This window comes from Amphiura filiformis, chromosome 17 (assembly GCF_039555335.1).
Source record: "Amphiura filiformis chromosome 17, Afil_fr2py, whole genome shotgun sequence".
Taxonomy (NCBI): Eukaryota; Metazoa; Echinodermata; class Ophiuroidea; order Amphilepidida; family Amphiuridae; genus Amphiura; species Amphiura filiformis.
The window spans coordinates 30373759-30391577 of NC_092644.1; the positions used below are offsets into that span (position 1 = coordinate 30373759).

A 17819-nucleotide genomic window follows, 5' to 3' on the forward strand; every position below is an offset into this window, starting at 1 on the left:
TGTGTATGCAGCATCACCTTCCACAAAAATGAGAGACAAATGTAGAAAGTCCATTTTTAGTTGATGTTGTGTTCAAAAGATACACTATAAGTTTTAGGGGTTTTACTTTTTATGTCCACAAAAAGTCAACGCCGCTCACTTTTCTTGCGAAAAAGGTTGATTTTCCAGGCAACAGAGAGGCTATTTGGTGGTCTGCGCCCATAATAAAATTAATGAGAACTTGTGTGCGCATGCGCAGCCACTTGGATTCTAAATTGAAAAAAAATTATAGCGTTAATTTAGATTTTAGAAAAAATAAAAGTACCTGAAAATAAAACCAAATGTATTATTTATTGTTTCAATAACAGACTTAAAAGTTACTTAATACCTGTTATAATTATTTTTTTGGGTATTAGAAAAATTTAGAATAGATGCGAAAAAGTCTAGAAACTCTTAATTAAATTAATTATTCACCGTGTGGAGGCGCTGTATTGAACTGATCGGAAGAGAAAAGTAGCGAAACTTGTGTAAGTTTTTATCTAATTTGTGCAGTTTTGATGGACATTTCGTCAAATGTCGTCGATATTTGCAATCTTGAAAATCTATTTGTGTAAATTAGTCTCTTTAATACCATGTAGATATTATGCATTTCTCAATAAAAGTGATTTAAGAACACAACACTGTCACTCGAAATGCACATGAACATGATGAATGGTCGAAGGACAGTGCATGCACTATAATTTTTTCCGAGGTTTCTTTGACAGTGTTAACCATTATGACCTTCGCGTACTTAAGCTTAATTTGTAAGGAAATCTGAATAACATGAATAACAGTATATTAAGATGGACCTTTTCGAGCTTCATTATTTCTAAATTGTATGTCCATTTTTGATAAATTTATGTAAGAAAATTGTAAGTTAATTTCTTGCTTAACATGCTTAAGGGGGTACTACACCCCTGCCCAATTTTGTGCCTATATTTGCATTTTACTCAAAAATTATAGCGCATTGGTGACAAGTAAGATATGTATATTATAGGGGCAAGGCCTACAACTACTGCACTGGAAATTTCATTTCAACACAGACAACAACAGTTGTGGAGACTGTTACAGTCAAAAATGAGGGAAAACCAATGTTTGACTTTGATCAATAAATCAATAACTACTTGCCTTGAGTTGCTGAATTTTCAATGCAGCAGTTGTAGTCATTGCCCCTAAAATATACATATCTTACTTGTCACCAATGTGCTATAATTTATAAAAAAAAAGCAAAAATAGGTGGTCGCATGTCATGAGGTGGTCCATTTTGTGTTACTTACATGGTCAAAATGGTCAAAAAAATTATTTTTAATATGCTATAGATATTGTAAAACTGCAACATTTCATACCATTTTTACCTCAAAAATGTTTATCGTTTTGGCGTAATTGCCTAATCAATAACTAATTAGCCCATAGGCCGCAATGTAAATCAAAATTTTCAAATGCGTTTTTCTCAAATTGGACCTTATTCACATAAAATACCCCACAACAAATGTCTGAAGTTGGATTTGGTCCAATGTGCTATGATATGTTCACAACGTAGTGATGCATCAGTCTCACCCTTAAAAAAAAAATTATGTAATCGCATTCACGATATACAGGTGCGCCAAAAAAGGGTTTTTTTAAATTAAAATTTAATTAATCATTCATATTTTCCCAACACTACTTCTTACCATTTTTATAATGCAAAAATTAGCTTCCTTGTGCAATTTCCTTTCAGAAAATACATGGTCACATATATTAAGTTGGTACCCCCAAAAAGGTGGATTTGTCACATTTTCGGTGACATGTGTTGAATGTTTCCCTCGTAAAAAATGTTTTAAGCATAGCAGAGTTGCACATTTGGGCTTAAATGAGAGCCTATTTATTTGTCTAAAAGTACCACAAACAAAAAAATAGATCCTGTACACCAATTAATTACAGCAGCTAATTAACTCTAATTAGTCAGGGGTGGATGTGGTGGGTGTGAGGGTGGTGGGTGTGAGGGTATGCACATTTCCTATGGGTGACTGTGCGTGTTACAAGTTATTTCTTTTGTGATGTGCCCTGAGTAATTTGATTTAATTTAATTATTTAACTTTGTTTACAAGCTGAAAGTATTTCATGAGATGAAAAACCCCTTGTATTTTGGAATTCCCCCAAATTATTGTAAACAAAGTCAGATCTATGTTGAACTTGGAAAGCCCCAGTTCATTATTGCAACATCAGGAAAAACCCCCCAGGAAGTGATTTAATGTGAATGTGTATAATTAATCTTGGGAAATCCCAAGATTGCAGCAATGTTGTGAAAATGTGATTGAAGTAATGGTTTATTAATAGATGATGGGTTTTTGCATTATGACTGATATAAAAAGCTGAAGGCTTTTGTTGGGACGTTACAGAATGTCATGTGAGATTGAAAACTCCACATGTGTGTGATGGTCTTCGTGCTTCAAAAAGAAGTACATTTTAACCAGTTTATATAGCCAATAATTGAGCTAATTTTAATACAGCAACGAAGAAGACAGCGAGCACACAAAAGTGCTCTTCCTCATCAAAGGATTAAAAGTTCTTCTGTCAAATTGCTGGAGTTTGCTGGGTTTGTGAAGGCCACGCATCTGTCAAGAAACAGTGGAGCTGTGTTAAAGAAACCGGTTCCCTGGAAAAAGAGTGATTGGTGAAAGAAACACCATTTTTGGAGAAAGCAGCACAAGGAGATATATTTGAGGAGAAAGCAGCGCAAGGAGATATATTTGTGGAGATAACAGCGCAAAGGAGATTGGAGAAAGCATCATCATTTTCGTATGAGGATTTTATACATAAGGATTTATAAGCGCAAGTGTACACTGGACTTCATGAGGACAAGCGAATAAGGATATATTACATCAGTCGTCCAGAACATTGCAAGAACTCTAGGATCACCAACAAGAAGACAGCTGGTTAAGTAGTCATAGAGTAAAACTGTCATTGTGTGATTTTATTGTATATGCGATATTGTTATTATATGTACCAATCATACTCTGTTTTCAATTAAAGACTTAGATTTTGTTAGCTTAAATCAAACAGTGTATTTGTGTTGTGCATTCGTGTGAGTTCGGGTAAAAGGTGATTTTGGCCTTGAGTCAAGTAACGACTCGTAACAAAAATTGGGGGCTCAGCGTCCGGGAAAATACACTGTAAAAAAGTTGACATTAATTTACTGAGTCTTGAAAGTGAAAGTACAGTATGGCAGAGTTCAAAGCAGAAGAGTTTCTTGAAACTATAGATTGGGAGAAATTTGATAAGTTGAAGAAGCCTGATTTATTAGCACTTGCCAAACATTATGACTTGAAAGTAAAGCAAACTACAAGAAGACAAGTAATCAAAAATGTCTTGATTGAGGTTTTGGTTGATGAAGAGTATTTTGAGGATTCCATTTTGGGCAAGAGAAAAGAGGTCGAAACTGAAATCGGTGGGGATTGCAGTTAAATTGAAAGAGTTGGAAATTCAATTAGAACTGAGGAAAATAGAAATGGACCAAAAAGAAAAACTGGAAATGATCAAGTTAGAGAATGAAAATAAAGAAAAACAAGAAAGGCTAGATATGGAAAAACAGAAAATGTTTATTGAAGAAAAGGAAAAGGTGGCAAAATTGGAACTTGAGAAACAGAAAATGGCAATGGAAGACAAAAGCGCCATGAAAAGATGGCGCTGGAAGCACATTTGAAAGAAAAAGAAATTGAGTTTGAACAAGAGAAGTTGGCTAAGCTAGGTGACAAATACTCATCAAGTTTCTCCTCAAAGTCAAAGTCAGGCTTTGATGTTACAAAGTATGTAAAGCTTGTGCCTAAATTCAAAGAAAAAGAAGTTGACGAGTACTTTCAACATTTTGAAAAGGTAGCTACAAATTTGAAATGGCCTCCAGAGCATTGGACCCTACTGTTACAAAGTAGTTTTGTGGGGAAGGCCAGGGAAACTTACTCAGCTCTACCAATAGAGAAGTGTAATGATTATGAAGAAGTTAAACAGGCAGTCCTTAAGGCCTATGAACTGGTGCCTGAAGCATACAGACAAAAGTTCAGAGATTCAAGAAAGCAAGCAGATCAAACCCATGTAGAATTTGCTAGAGTAAAAGAACAAATGTTTGACAGGTGGCTTGGTTCAAAAGAAGTCAAAGATGATTTCGCCAACTTAAGCAATTGGTTCTTATAGAAGAGTTCAAGAAATGTGTCCACGTTGACATTAAAACCCATTTGGATGAAAGCGCTAGCAAAATTAAGACGCTAAATGAGGCGGCGACAATGGCGGACGACTATGGCTTAACTCACAAATTGAATGGGAGTAGATTTGGTCATAACAGAAGTTATTCAAACAGGTTCAGCCATAATCAACCTAGAACAAATCAGGGTGGTACACAAGAAGTGAAACCTCAGTCTAATTCACAGCATAGTGCTGGTGGTAGAGGGACCCCATGGAGTTCAGGTAACAGAGCAAAATTTGGGACTGAATTTAAAGCCAAAGTAACTTGTACTCATTGTAAGAGACCAGGGCATACGATGACCCAGTGTTATTTCTTAAAAGGCAGACAAGACGCACAAAAACAGCAGCAAACTGCTAGTAATACTGTAGGATGTGCAGTGTCACTTGCGTCAAAGAAACAAGTCAGTCAAATCAAGAAACAAGAATTCCCACAAAAGGGAAGTGAAACAGACAAGGTGTGTGAAGAATTTGAACCATTTGTGTTAGAGGGAGTAGTATCACTTGGTGATAATGGTAGTCCAAAGCCCATTAAGATTGTGCGAGATACGTGTTGTGCACGGTCTATGATTCTGGAAGGAACTTTGCCCTTTAATGAGGATAGTTCAGCAGGTAATGCTTTGATCCAGGGTATTGGGATGGAAATAATTAGTGTACCTCTCCACAAAATTAACTTGAAATCTGACTTAGTTTCTGGTCCTGTAACCATAGGAGTTAGACATGAATTGCCAGTCAAGGGAGTGTCCATGTTGCTAGGAAATGATCTGGCAGGGGGAAGGTTTTTCCTGACCCAATAGTCACAGATAAGCCCTGTTTACAGGATGATAATAGTGAGGAAGAGGAGATATTTCCTGCATGTGCAGTGACACGGGCAATGAGTAAGAGAGCCTCAGAAACAATTGAGGACAACCAAATTGATGACTTAGGCTACAATTTGGAAGACACATTTGTGTCAAAGTTGAATGAGAAAGAAGATAAACTTCCTTCTCCTGGGGATAAAAAATACCCCTAAAGAGGACGCAGCCTCTGAGCATGAACAAATTGGGGAAACCATGAAAGACCCATTAAGTCATGACAAGCTGATTCTGGAGCAACAAAATGACCCAGAACTCAAAGAGATCAATCAAAGGGCATTGACCCTAGAAGAAGCAGAACAAAATTCTGTCTGTTTTTACAAACAAGATGGTGTGCTAATGAGAAAATGGCGCCCCCCTGATGTAGCTGCCGATGAAGAGTGGAAGGTATTGCACCAAATTGTGGTACCGAAAGTCTACCACACTGAAGTTATTAACATAGCACATGATAGTCCCATGGCAGGGCATTTGGGTGTTAAGAAAACTCATGAAAGAATTCTGAGACATTTCTGGTGGCCCACTCTCAGAAAAGATGTTTCTGAATATTGCAAAACATGTCACATATGCCAAGTAGTAGGGAAGCCAAATCAGAAAATACCTCCTGCTCCATTAAAGCCAATTCCAGCCTTTGATGAACCATTTAGTAGGGTTATTATTGATTGTGTAGGCCCCTACCAAAGACTAAGTCAGGTAATCAATACCTTCTGACAATTATGTGGCGTCAACACGCTTTCCTGAAGCCATACCCTTGAGAAATATTAAAGCAGTGACTATAGTGAAAGCTTTAACCAAGTTCTTCACATTTGTGGGGCTCCCCAAGTCCATACAGTCAGACCAAGGATCAAACTTTACTTCTGGAGTATTTCAGCAGGTCATGTATCAATTAGGTATAGAACAGTATACCTCAAGTGCTTACCATCCAGAATCACAAGGTGCACTAGAAAGGTTCCACCAAACATTGAAAAACATGATCAGGACATACTGTTTGGAATTTCAGAGGGACTGGGATGAGGGAGTACACTTGTTGTTGTTTGCTGCTAGGGAAGCTGTTCAGGAAACTTTGGGATTTAGTCCTTTTGAGTTAGTGTTTGGACACACAGTGCTGGGCCCTTAAAGTTGTTGAAAGAAAAGTGGCTCAATGAGAAATCAGATATCAATTTGTTGGATTATGTCTCCAATTTTAAGCATAGGCTTAACAGAGTAACTGATATTGCCAAAGAAAACTTGAAACAGGGTCAGGCCAAAATGAAACAATGGTATGATAAACATGCCAAAGAGAGAGTGTTCAAACCAGGTGACAAAGTTCTAGTACTGTTTCCAATTCCAGGACACCCATTACAAGCCAGATATCATGGCCCATGTGAGGTAGAGTCAAAAGTGGGTGAAGTAGATTATATTATCAAGACTCCTGGTAGACGCAAGAGCAGGCAGTTATGCCACATAAATATGCTCAAAGAGTATGTTGAAAGAAGTGACAGTGGCATTCCAAAACCTGTGTGTACAGTAAAACATGCTGATAATGTAGACAAACATGCCGATGTAGACAAAATCGCCAATGTAGACAAGAGTAAAGATGACAATTCTGATGTCACATTTGACCAGGATAAAGAGCTGGAGCACAAGGAGTATAATGTAAAGTTGAACAATTCTGATGTGCTCACTAATTTGGACTCAAAGTTAGGTCATCTTTCTCAAGATCAACAAAGTCAAATTGCAAATTTGATTCACAAATTTGACAATATATATTTCCTGATACGCCAAGTAGAACAAATGCTGCATTTCATGATGTAGATGTTGGTGATACAAAACCAATCAAGCAGCATCCTTACAGAGTCAATCCATTGAAAATGGAACATCTCAAAGATGAGATCAATTATATGCTAGACAATGATATCATAGAACCAAGTAGTAGTGAGTGGAGTTCACCATGCATTCTTGTTCCCAAGCCTGATGGTTCATACCGATTGGTTGCAGACATGCGAGCTGCAAATGTTCATTCAAAGACAGACTGCACCCAATTCCAAGAATTGATGATTGCATAGACAAAATTGGGAATGCAAAATTTGTTAGCAAATTTGATCTTTTGAAAGGGTACTGGCAGGTTCCACTCACAGACCGTGCCAAAGAGATTTCTGCTTTTTGTACACCATTCGGTCTTTACCAGTACAAAGTTATGCCATTTGGGTTGAAAAATGCACCCGCAACCTTTCAGAGAATGGTAAATCAAATTGTGGCAAACATAGAGGGATGTGAAGCGTATGTAGATGATTTGATTGTTTACAGTCAAACTTGGGAACAACACATGGAACAACTCCATCAATTGTTTGAGAAGCTGTCAGAAGTACAATTGACAGTCAACCTGGTAAAAAGTGAGTTTTGCCATGCCACAGTCACATACTTGGGATATGTTGTAGGTCAAGGTCAGGTGAAACCTATCAAAGCCAAAGTTGAAGCAATTGAGCAATACCCCACACCTGTAAACAAGAAGGCACTCATGAGATTTCTAGGAATGGTTGGCTATTATAGAAAGTTCTGTCCAAACTTTTCAGAGATAGCAAGTCCTTTGACTGATTTGTTAAAGAAAGATGCAAAATTCATTTGGTCAGAACAGTGTGAAAATGCTTTTCACAAAGTCAAATCTATACTCATGAGTTCACCAGTGCTTACTGCACCTGATTTTCAGAAGCAGTTTAAGTTGACTGTTGATGCCAGTGACATAGGCTGTGGAGGTGTTGTGATGCAAGAGGGTGAAGATCAAATAGATCACCCCATATGTTACTTTTCAAGGAAATTCAACAAGCACCAGAGAAATTACTCCACAATTGAGAAGGAGTGTCTAGCATTGCTATTAGCATTGCTGCATTTTGATGTGTATTTGGGTACCACAGTATACCCTGTGCTTGTTTTCACAGATCACAATCCCTCACCTTCATCAACAGGATGAAGAACAAAAACCAAAGACTGGTGAGGTGGAGTTTGACCTTGCAAGAGTACAATCTGGACATCAAACATATTAAGGAAAAGACAATGTAATGGCTGATGCCCTGTCCAGAATTGCATAAAACCTGACAAACAAAAATTTCCTTTAAAAGGGAAGTTGTGTGTGACAAGTAGTCACTGTGTATGATGAGTTAAATACTCAAAGTTGATAAAATGTTGAAGTTGATGTAAAAGAAGAAAACATTTAAGAAAGTTTTCATTACATTCGAACTTTCTTCTTTTAAGGGGAGGTGTGATGTGCCCTGAGTAATTTGATTTAATTTAATTATTTAACTTTGTTTACAAGCTGAAAGTATTTCATGAGATGAAAACCCCTTGTATTTTGGAATTCCCCAAATTATTGTAAACAAAGTCAGATCTATGTTTGGAACTTGGAAAGCCCCAGTTCATTGTTGCACCATCAGGAAAACCCCCAGGAAGTGATGTAATGTGAATGTGTATAATTAATCTTGGGAAATCCCAAGATTGCAGCAATGTTGTGAAAATGTGATTGAAGTAATGGTTTATTAATAGATGATGGGTTTTTTGCATGAGTACTGATATAAAAAGCTGAAGGCTTTTGTTGGGACTGGACAGAATGTCATGTGAGATTGAAAACTCCACATGTGTGTGATGGTCTTCGTGCTTCAAAAAAAGAAGTACATTTTAACCAGTTTATATAGCCAATAATTGAGCTAATTTTAATACAGCAACGAAGAAGACAGCGAGCACACAAAAGTGCTCTTCCTCATCAAAGGATTAAAAGTTCTTCTGTCAAATTGCTGGAGTTTGCTGGGTTTGTGAAGGCCACGCATCTGTCAAGAAACAGTGGAGCTGTGTTAAAGAAACCGGTTCCCTGGAAAAAGAGTGATTGGTGAAAGAAACACCATTTTTGGAGAAAGCAGCGCAAGGAGATATATTTGAGGAGAAAGCAGCGCAAGGAGATATATTTGTGGAGATAACAGCGCTAAAGGAGATTGGAGAAAGCATCATCATTTTCAGTATGAGGATTTTATACATTAAGGATTTATAAGCGCAAGTGTACACTGGACTTCGTGAGGACAAGCTTAATAAGGATATATTACATCAGTCGTCCAGAACATTGCAAGAACTCTAGGATCACCAACAAGAAGACAGCTGGTTAAGTAGTCATAGAGTAAAACTGTCATTGTGTGATTTTATTGTATATGCGATATTGTTATTATATGTACCAATCATACTCTGTTTTCAATTAAAGACTTAGATTTTGTTAGCTTAAATCAAACAGTGTATTTGTGTTGTGCATTCGTGTGAGTTCGGGTAAAAGGTGATTTTGGCCTTGAGTCAAGTGCAACTCGTAACACTTTGTAAAATATGTTTTAAGGCATAACAGGAATTCAAACAAAAACCTAAATGAAAGAATATTATTCTTCAAAAGAATCACAACCATTTCCATTAATCAGGGGCTTTAATTAATTATAGCTGTCACTTAATTACTCCTAATTCGTCAAAGAATGGAAGAAACTATGCAATTGTACTGTACATGCAAGCTTGATCTATTATACAGTGCTGTTACTTTGACTCAAAATAGAGATGAGTTGATTGAGTTCTTGTTGTCCAATGCTGATCATACAGATATACTCTGTAGTATTTCCTTATACTTTATAGTGAAAGATTTTCATGAAGTCAAAAGTACATACATTGTACACATTCTTATATTAGTAGATGTATGTCGCAACAGAGCACACTTTTGCCAATTATCATCACCCTGTATGAAACATTGATAGCATAATTGTTAGATGGTGAAAGTGATTCAACAATTGCATGTAGTACATGTCATGTACATATGAATATTCATTCTTGATTCTCTGTCTTTAGGTACATGTAAAGTGTACTTGAACATCGCCGTCATGCTTTGTACACGTAGGCCATAACATGCAAGCTATATTTAGTCAGTAAATGTATAATTTTGAATACTATAAGCAATGCAAATATAACAAGAATTCAAGTGGTAGATTTAACTGTCAACATTTCTGCTGGGAATTTGGCCACTCAAGAATAGCATTTCACACAGTATATGGTAAAATTTGGCACACCCTGTATAATAAGCAATCATTTTTTTCAGAGTTTCATGTCATATGAGCACATTCTGTTTTCAAACTATCATAATGCAGCATCAAAACTGAGATTTTAGTCAGTAATCTTAGGATATTGAGCTACTTCAGTGGGATTACATATTATCATATAATATATTATGTTCGCTTTTTTGCACACCCTGTATAGTGATCGTACAGATAATCAATTGATACAAATGTTGTATTTTTAGAAAGGGCAAACTGTGTACTTTTTAAAAATAAAAATGAATTTCAGTTACTACATACTGGGAAATGATGAGATTGGCATAATACTATTCAACTTTTTGTGTGAAATTATTTTGTTACACCCTATATTACCTATCGATCACCCTGTATATTCAAATGCTAACTTATGTATTGGCAATCCTTGAAACATAAGCTTTCCAGAAATGTATGGGTTTACATACTTTTCTTGAACTGCATTTGAGATATAACCAAAAAGGTGCAAAAGGAGGTGATTTCAACCAAATTTCCAAATGTGCACCAATGGGGTACCAACTTAAAAAATGTGACCACATACATTTATCATGATACAGTGCATATTAAAGGAGATATGGACCTTTGCAGTTTTTGCACGTGATTGCATTGACTTCTGTGCATTTAGAGGCAACCTGTGGTACAAAATGTAATGAGAAACTAATATGGAATATGAAATTGATCAATTTTGAAGTCAATCTTGTTTCTTTGAGTAATTGGCTCTAAAATGAGACATTAAAAAGCTCAATATGACAAGGAGTTATGAAGATACAATTGTAAATTCAAACCAACACTATGGAAATCTTATTTTTCCTATGCTAATACATTACTCCTCACCCACCTGCTCCTCACCCACCTGCTCCTCCACCCCGTCAATTTTCAATTCCAGCTGATGTCATTTATTTAGTTTGACTCACTTTTCAGTACTAGTTTACACAGTTTTAGCCCTGTTCTTTAGCTTTAAAATGAGACCCAAAGTAGCTCAATAGGACAAGGGGTTGGTTCACTATGACATTTTTCATTTGCCTACATTCGAAAAATTGTAACACCTCCACCTTTTTTGGGGTACCAACTTGTGACATGCGACCAGGTACAAAATTGGCCAGGGGTGTAGTACCCCCTTAAATTGACTGTTTTACTAGACTCGCTGAGGCTCATGGACGCCGTTCCTATGTCCATCAGCCTCGTATAAAATTTCCCATTTTGTGTGTAAATTTTATTTACACGCTATGGAGATTTACGCTTTAGACTTTGCGCCGCTATTCCATTTAAAAAAATTTCTTTGAAATTTGGACTTATACCCTGTGTGGGTAAGTCATACTTCAGTATGACTTACCCTGAACGTCCGCATATACATGTACGCGTAAGAGACAGAGACAGCTGCACGAGAGCCTGCCAATTTAAGCTTCCTATAATATCAATTGCATTAAATATACGAAGTCACAAACTTACAAACTTCAATATGCACTTCAAATATAGCAGACCAGCTGTTATTGTAGTGTTAATCATTACCGATCCTTCAGAACGTTTTACTCTTGCAGCTCTTTGATGTAAAATGCGACTTCGGTATCTCCATTTTCCCTATCGAAACATCAGGCATTGTTTACAATTTTACCGGAAATGTGGGAAATCGCCAGGCCTTCTTCTGGAAATGCGCAAGGCATTGTGGTGTGGGAAATTGTCAGAGCTGTGCACGTTGTGTAGCCTAAGTTTCTTGGCCCCGATCTCGAAACAATAAACATGGCGGAATAAAATGACCGTGCGTAAGCAGTAAGGTGACTGGTGGATCAAACCTATGTAACTCATCGGTATTGACAAGGTCAGGTCATTACGCATCATCAGAGTTGGTAAATACGTCATCTGCTTAATTATTCATAGCTACGCTTGAACCGCTGGAATACATGGATTACGCCATTGTTGTAGCCGATCGAGCAAGCGTGAGGTCTGGACACTTTTCGTGTTCTGGACACAAATTTGTCATAAATATATTGGCGATGTCCAGTATTTAAGGGCACTTTTTACATACAGGTACGTTTGCTTGTGATAGGGTAGATTCGATAGCTGTACAAATTGTACAAAATATCAATTTCATACTGACCTCAAATTGTTTACAAAAATATATTTCTCCATACGTTGTCATTGTAATTTGTATCCATTGGTGGTGCGTGTAATTTGGACTATGCATATAAAACTGTACTCATAATGAGATCAAACCCATTGGAGGTATTCTTACCTACTTCTTGAAACGCAATATCATTTCGAATTTCGGCGAATAAAGATGATTTACGACGCCGTCTCTCTTACCATGCCCCACAAAAATGATCCCAAACTGAAATCAGTGAAATGTAACAAATGCTATTGGTCATGTGTCGTATCATGGTGGGGCACATTTGCGTTACAAGCACTGATTTTGATCATTTGTCCTCCTTTTCACTTAACAGCCATTGTCAGTAAGAATGGGACCGAAATGGGACTTTGTGATTCAAGTGCGTCATGGATTTTCTTTAAAAAAATAAGATGATGCATCATCAGTCCAAGAAACTACCCCAACAATTTTAGCTTCCTCACTCATTTCGTTTGTCCGAAAAAAATTATTGAAATTTTGGCCCCATAAACATCGTTAAATGGTTTACCAATTAGTAGCCACTAGAAAATTGTGCGCCAATGTTGGCCCAGTGAAAAGAAAACAGTTTTTGAATCCTTCTATGGGTATCATTACAATGATGCAAAAAAATTGTTGGGTTATCATTGGCGCATCGTAATAATCAAGTTTAAAATATTAATGAAAAGCGCCCTCGTGCTGTTTTCTGTGGCTTTAAACTCATTGCGCCATTAAGCACCCACAAAGAAAGCAAGTTGAAATGGATAAACTAATTATTTAGAATCAAATGCAAATGCAAAATTGACGGGTGCTCGTTGGCGCAAGAAGAAAATGGAGGTCAAAGGTCAAATTTTCTAATTTTGAGCCATTTTCACACCTCATTAATTTCATGCGCCAAGGTCGAAGAACAGAAAAATTTGTGTTCAGTGGTAGACAAACTGTAACTCTACTAAAAGAAGCAGTAAAAAGCTTGGGTCCTGTTGGTTTAGTATTTTTTATGATTTTCTAAATATCATCTTAAAGCAAGTAAACAGTAAATAATATGCCATGCCGTACTATGTGAAAACTTTAAGTATCCTCCACTAGATATGCCAACAAGTACCCATGGTGTTTTAACTTCAGTTAGTTTATTCAAGTGCTGTTGCTTGCATTTCTGTGGAAATAAGTGTGGGCTCATGTTGGCGCAAGGATATTTTAAGGGTCAAAGGTCAATTCAAAATCACAAAATGCTACTTTTATGTTAGTTTGTGCGACCAATATGCAATCTTTGAGTGTCCATTTCTCGATGTGCCAACAAGTACCCATGGTGTTAAACTTCATTTAGTTTATCCAAGTGCTGTTACTTGTGTATCTGAAGGAATATATTTGGGCTCATGTTAGCGCAATGATATTTTGAGGGTCAAAGGTCAATCTCAAAATATGACAAAGTGCATTCTTTGAGTGTTGGTAATTTCAATGCCAACAAGATCCCATAATTTTTTCACTACCTATGCCAACTCGATTTATTCAATTTCTTCATAAAAAGACTTGAAGTTGGGATAATATTGGCATTAAATATGAATATTTAAAGAGCCCAATATTACAAGTATGAGATCAACTTCTGCATTTTTATTTAAAATGCAGAAGTTGTGCAAGCTTACATAATTGTATTGTATTATAAGTGAAGAACAATATTGCATTTTGACGTATTGCAATGAATCAATATACTATACTAATAACATGTGCAGACTTATAACATTTTGGAGAACATTTTTGTAAACCATGAAAACTTAAAATGTGTACCTTCCACTTGGTTTGTTGTGGATGGTCAAATGATCTAAAAAATGCAGGGTAAGTTTTGATTTACAAATGTATAGATGAGGTGACCTATGATGTCACATATTTACATTCAGACCGCCCTCTGTTGTTTCAAAGCAGGCAAAATAACACAGAAGTGTCTATGACAGACCACATAAATCTCTCTAAAACTCAACTTTTAAAAACCTTTGAAGTTTTGTGTGATATTATGTATATAGCTTGATGCATTTATAAACAAGATTGATACCATTTTTTGTATTATTTGCTTTGAAGCCAAAGTAAATGAATAAAAATCAACTTCTTCCATGTAAACTATAGTGTTTTTTGCCTGACAGTTTTGATCACAGACCAACAGAGGGCGTATCAAATGTAAACACATGTCACCTCATCTATACACATTCTGCATTCAACAGTATAAAGTGTTATATTCTTAAATATCACTGTGCCATGAGCATCTACATGTATAAGACTTAACAAGCAAATATACACTCCATTTGAGGCAGATATTGGGACAATGTTTGTGCACATTTTCAAAGTTGCACAAACTCGCAAAAGAGTTGCACTTTGTGCTTTAGGATTGACCTTTGACCCTTAAAATATCCTTGCGCCAACATGAACCCAAACAAATTTCTACATAAATGCAAGTAACAGCACTTAGATAAACTTATTGAAGTAAAAACATTATGGGTACTTTTTGGCACATCTAGTAGTGGACGCTTGAAGATTACGTATTAGTTGCAGGAACTATCAAAAAGTAGCATTTTATGGTTTTGGATTAACCTTTGACCTTAAAAAAATCCTTGGGCCAACATGAACCCATATTAATTTCTACATAAATGCAAGTAACAGCACTTAGATAAACTGATTGAAGTAAAAACTATATGGGTACTTTTTGGCACATCTAGTAGTGGATGCTTGAAGATTGCATATTGGTTGCATGAACTATATAAAGTAGCACTTTATGGTTTTGGATTAACCTTTGACCCCTAAGATATCCTTGCGCCAACATGTGCCCAAACTAATTTCTACATAAATGCAAATAACAACACTTAAATATGGTGAATGAAGTAAAAACACCATGGGTACCTGTTGGCACGTCCTGTTGTGGATGCTTGAAGATTGATGGAACCCCTATTTGGCCTAGACTCAGTACACCGGTCGATCTTACCGTTTCCGATGTTGATTAAGATACTTCTTGCATCGATCCCGAGATGCGGAAAAACCAATAGTCATTTTGTCCCACATAAATGAATAAATAACAAAACCCCGATCCCCGGTGGACTCACCCAAAAGGTGACGTCACACCATATGATCGCCCTTATCCTCCTTGGTCTCCGACTGACACAGACGTGCCTATCGATTGTTCATAGCACTGTGTATCAATTTCTCGACCAAAGCGAGATATACTGGTTGTAGTTTCACACCTTAGGTAAAACCAAACCGGTATTGTTCGGCTGAGGATAGTTTTTGACGGCATTTTCTGGCGAAAAAAGTGACAAAAAGCGATCCAAAACTTAGCTACATATCGTGCCTCCGTTTGTATACGGGACACACGAGCAATTCAAAATGGCCGCTCGTTGACGCCATTCATTTTGTTTCCCACGTAAAACAACCATTGCAGCCTGTAAGTTACAATAGATGTTTGTACATACACATTGTATTTCATGTACGGTAGGTTATTGTTGCTATGTTAGGGTGATTACTCTATCGTTATGTCTTCATTACCGTCCAATAAAGACGAGTTAATCAGATATTCATACGGTGGGGATTGGTAGGGACCCGTCTGACATTTTAGTAATAAAGTTAGCCAGTCCTTACTTTACCACTAACGTTAGCGACCAGCCTCCGTGCTCAGGTTTGCTTACTGGGCTTGAGTCGCGTGTTGGGGGGGTAGTGCCCCCTCCCTTTCTCCTCGCTCGCCTCGGCCCTGTCGGGCTTGCCCTTCCCTGGTGACGGAGCGGGACCCACACCCGCTCTGTTTCACCCGCAGGGAGTGCTCACGATCTTCTAGATGTCTTTCTTTTGCTTAGGACTCTCCGAGTTCCAGCTTGACGATTGGGATAGGCTCCGTCATCGCCATAAGACGAAGAAGAAATCTACCAAGGGCACTGGTAAGGTCGACACGGTGGATTCTGCTGTGACAGCCCCTATGGGTCATGGCAGGTCTGCTTAAGGGGCTCGGTCCCCGGACAAGCAGGCGGTTCCTTCGGGACTGCTAGCGCGTCCAAAGGCTCAGCAGCCAGCGAAAGCACTGACTATACGTCGGAGCAAAGTAGCAGGCAGCAGAGCGGTAACCACCAGCGAAAACCCTAGCGGGTTTTGCAGCAGGAGGATACCAGTCGTCACGGTAGATTCTGCTGTGACAGCCCCTATGGGTCATGGCAGGTCTGCTTAAGGGGCTCCGGTCCCCGGACAAGCAGGCGGTTCCTTCGGGACTGCTAAGCGGCGTCCAAAGGCTCAGCAGCCAGCGAAAGCACTGACTATACGCCGGAGCAAAGTAGCAGGCAGCAGAGCGGTAACCACCAGCGAAAACCCTAGCGGTTTTGTAGCAGGAGGATACCAGTCCTCTAGCGAAAATCCTCACGGGTTTTTAGCAGGAGGACACCCGCCTGTTGCAGGCATATCTACGGGCTCAGACAGCCGCAGTAGGAGCCAGCGACGGGCAGCATGCAAGGGTACCCCGGCTTGCCTGGGTTGAACCCTAGCATGCATGGGTTCAGCAGAGAGGCGATACCGCGGGCTAACGCTGTGGGTGTAGTCTTAGCAGAACCAACTGGGGTTTGTCACGCAGCGTTCCATGGCGGGACCGCCGAGTGATACCCTGGGCCCTAGAATAGCTGCTGGCTGTCCACAGGGACTGGCTGGCGATTATTCAGGGGTTGGGCTCGCAGTCTCTCACGGGACAGCGACCCAGGTGCATTCGTGGCAGCTACAAAGACGAGCTACGGCTTGACTTCAGTGGTAGCCGCTATGCACCCGCCCATAGCTGCCGTGAGTGGTCCGCCACACACAGCGACCTTGGGCGAAGCTCTAGAGGGTACAGTAAGTAGCTTGAACAGCCTAGCTGATCAACAACCCACTTATGTCCTCGAGAGCCAGCGGAGCGTGGGTGATCCATTACCGTCAATGGGTCAATTACCTCTCTTGATCGATCACTGTCAAATCAACAGGGCATAGCTCCATTGATTGACGCTGCCTATTCAGGTGGCGAGGTGATTGATCGGGGTATGCACGCTCAGCTACCCGTGGTACTAGGCAAGCTCCCTCTAGCCAAGGGACAGCCGGTATAACGGGTACCCATACACACGGCTTGATCCTTGCGGGGGAACGCAGTGAGGCATGGGTACAGTGGTACACAGCCGGAGCCCTCACGGGCACCTACGCTGGAACCACGCATACAGCGGTACACAACCGGGAACCCTCACGGGTACCCATGCTAGTACCGCGCCGGGACCACGCCGGCACACAGCTTGATCCCCCAAACAGGGGACGCAGTGTGGCGAGGGTACAGCGGTCCACAGTTGGGAACCCTCACGGGTACCCACGCTGATACCGCACCGGTACCGCAGCACCGCTTTAGTCGCCACAGTCTCTGTGGCAACAAGGGGAGGCGTGCTGGTACTGCAGTACCATGGGGTTACCCTGGTGGCGGATCCTTTCAGGGTCAGCTGCCGGCTGGGTATGCCCGTGGTACCCGCCGCAGGGTGTTTCTTCCACGGCCTAGCACCGTGGCAAGTGTCGCCTAGCGATGGCCACGCAGTACCAACA

General features: G+C 39.3%; 1 protein-coding gene across 4 annotated transcripts in view; it reads left to right on the top strand.

The window, feature by feature from the left end:
* The first annotated feature begins 451 nt into the window (after nucleotides 1-451).
* Nucleotides 452-17819, top strand: part of LOC140137603 (uncharacterized) — a 54745-nt gene continuing 37377 nt past the window's right edge. For all 4 annotated transcript variants that reach the window (XM_072159338.1, XM_072159336.1, XM_072159337.1 and 1 more), the window contains exon 1: nucleotides 452-506. The gene's annotated coding sequence lies outside the window, so the exon portion shown is untranslated. The remainder of the gene's footprint in view (nucleotides 507-17819) is intronic.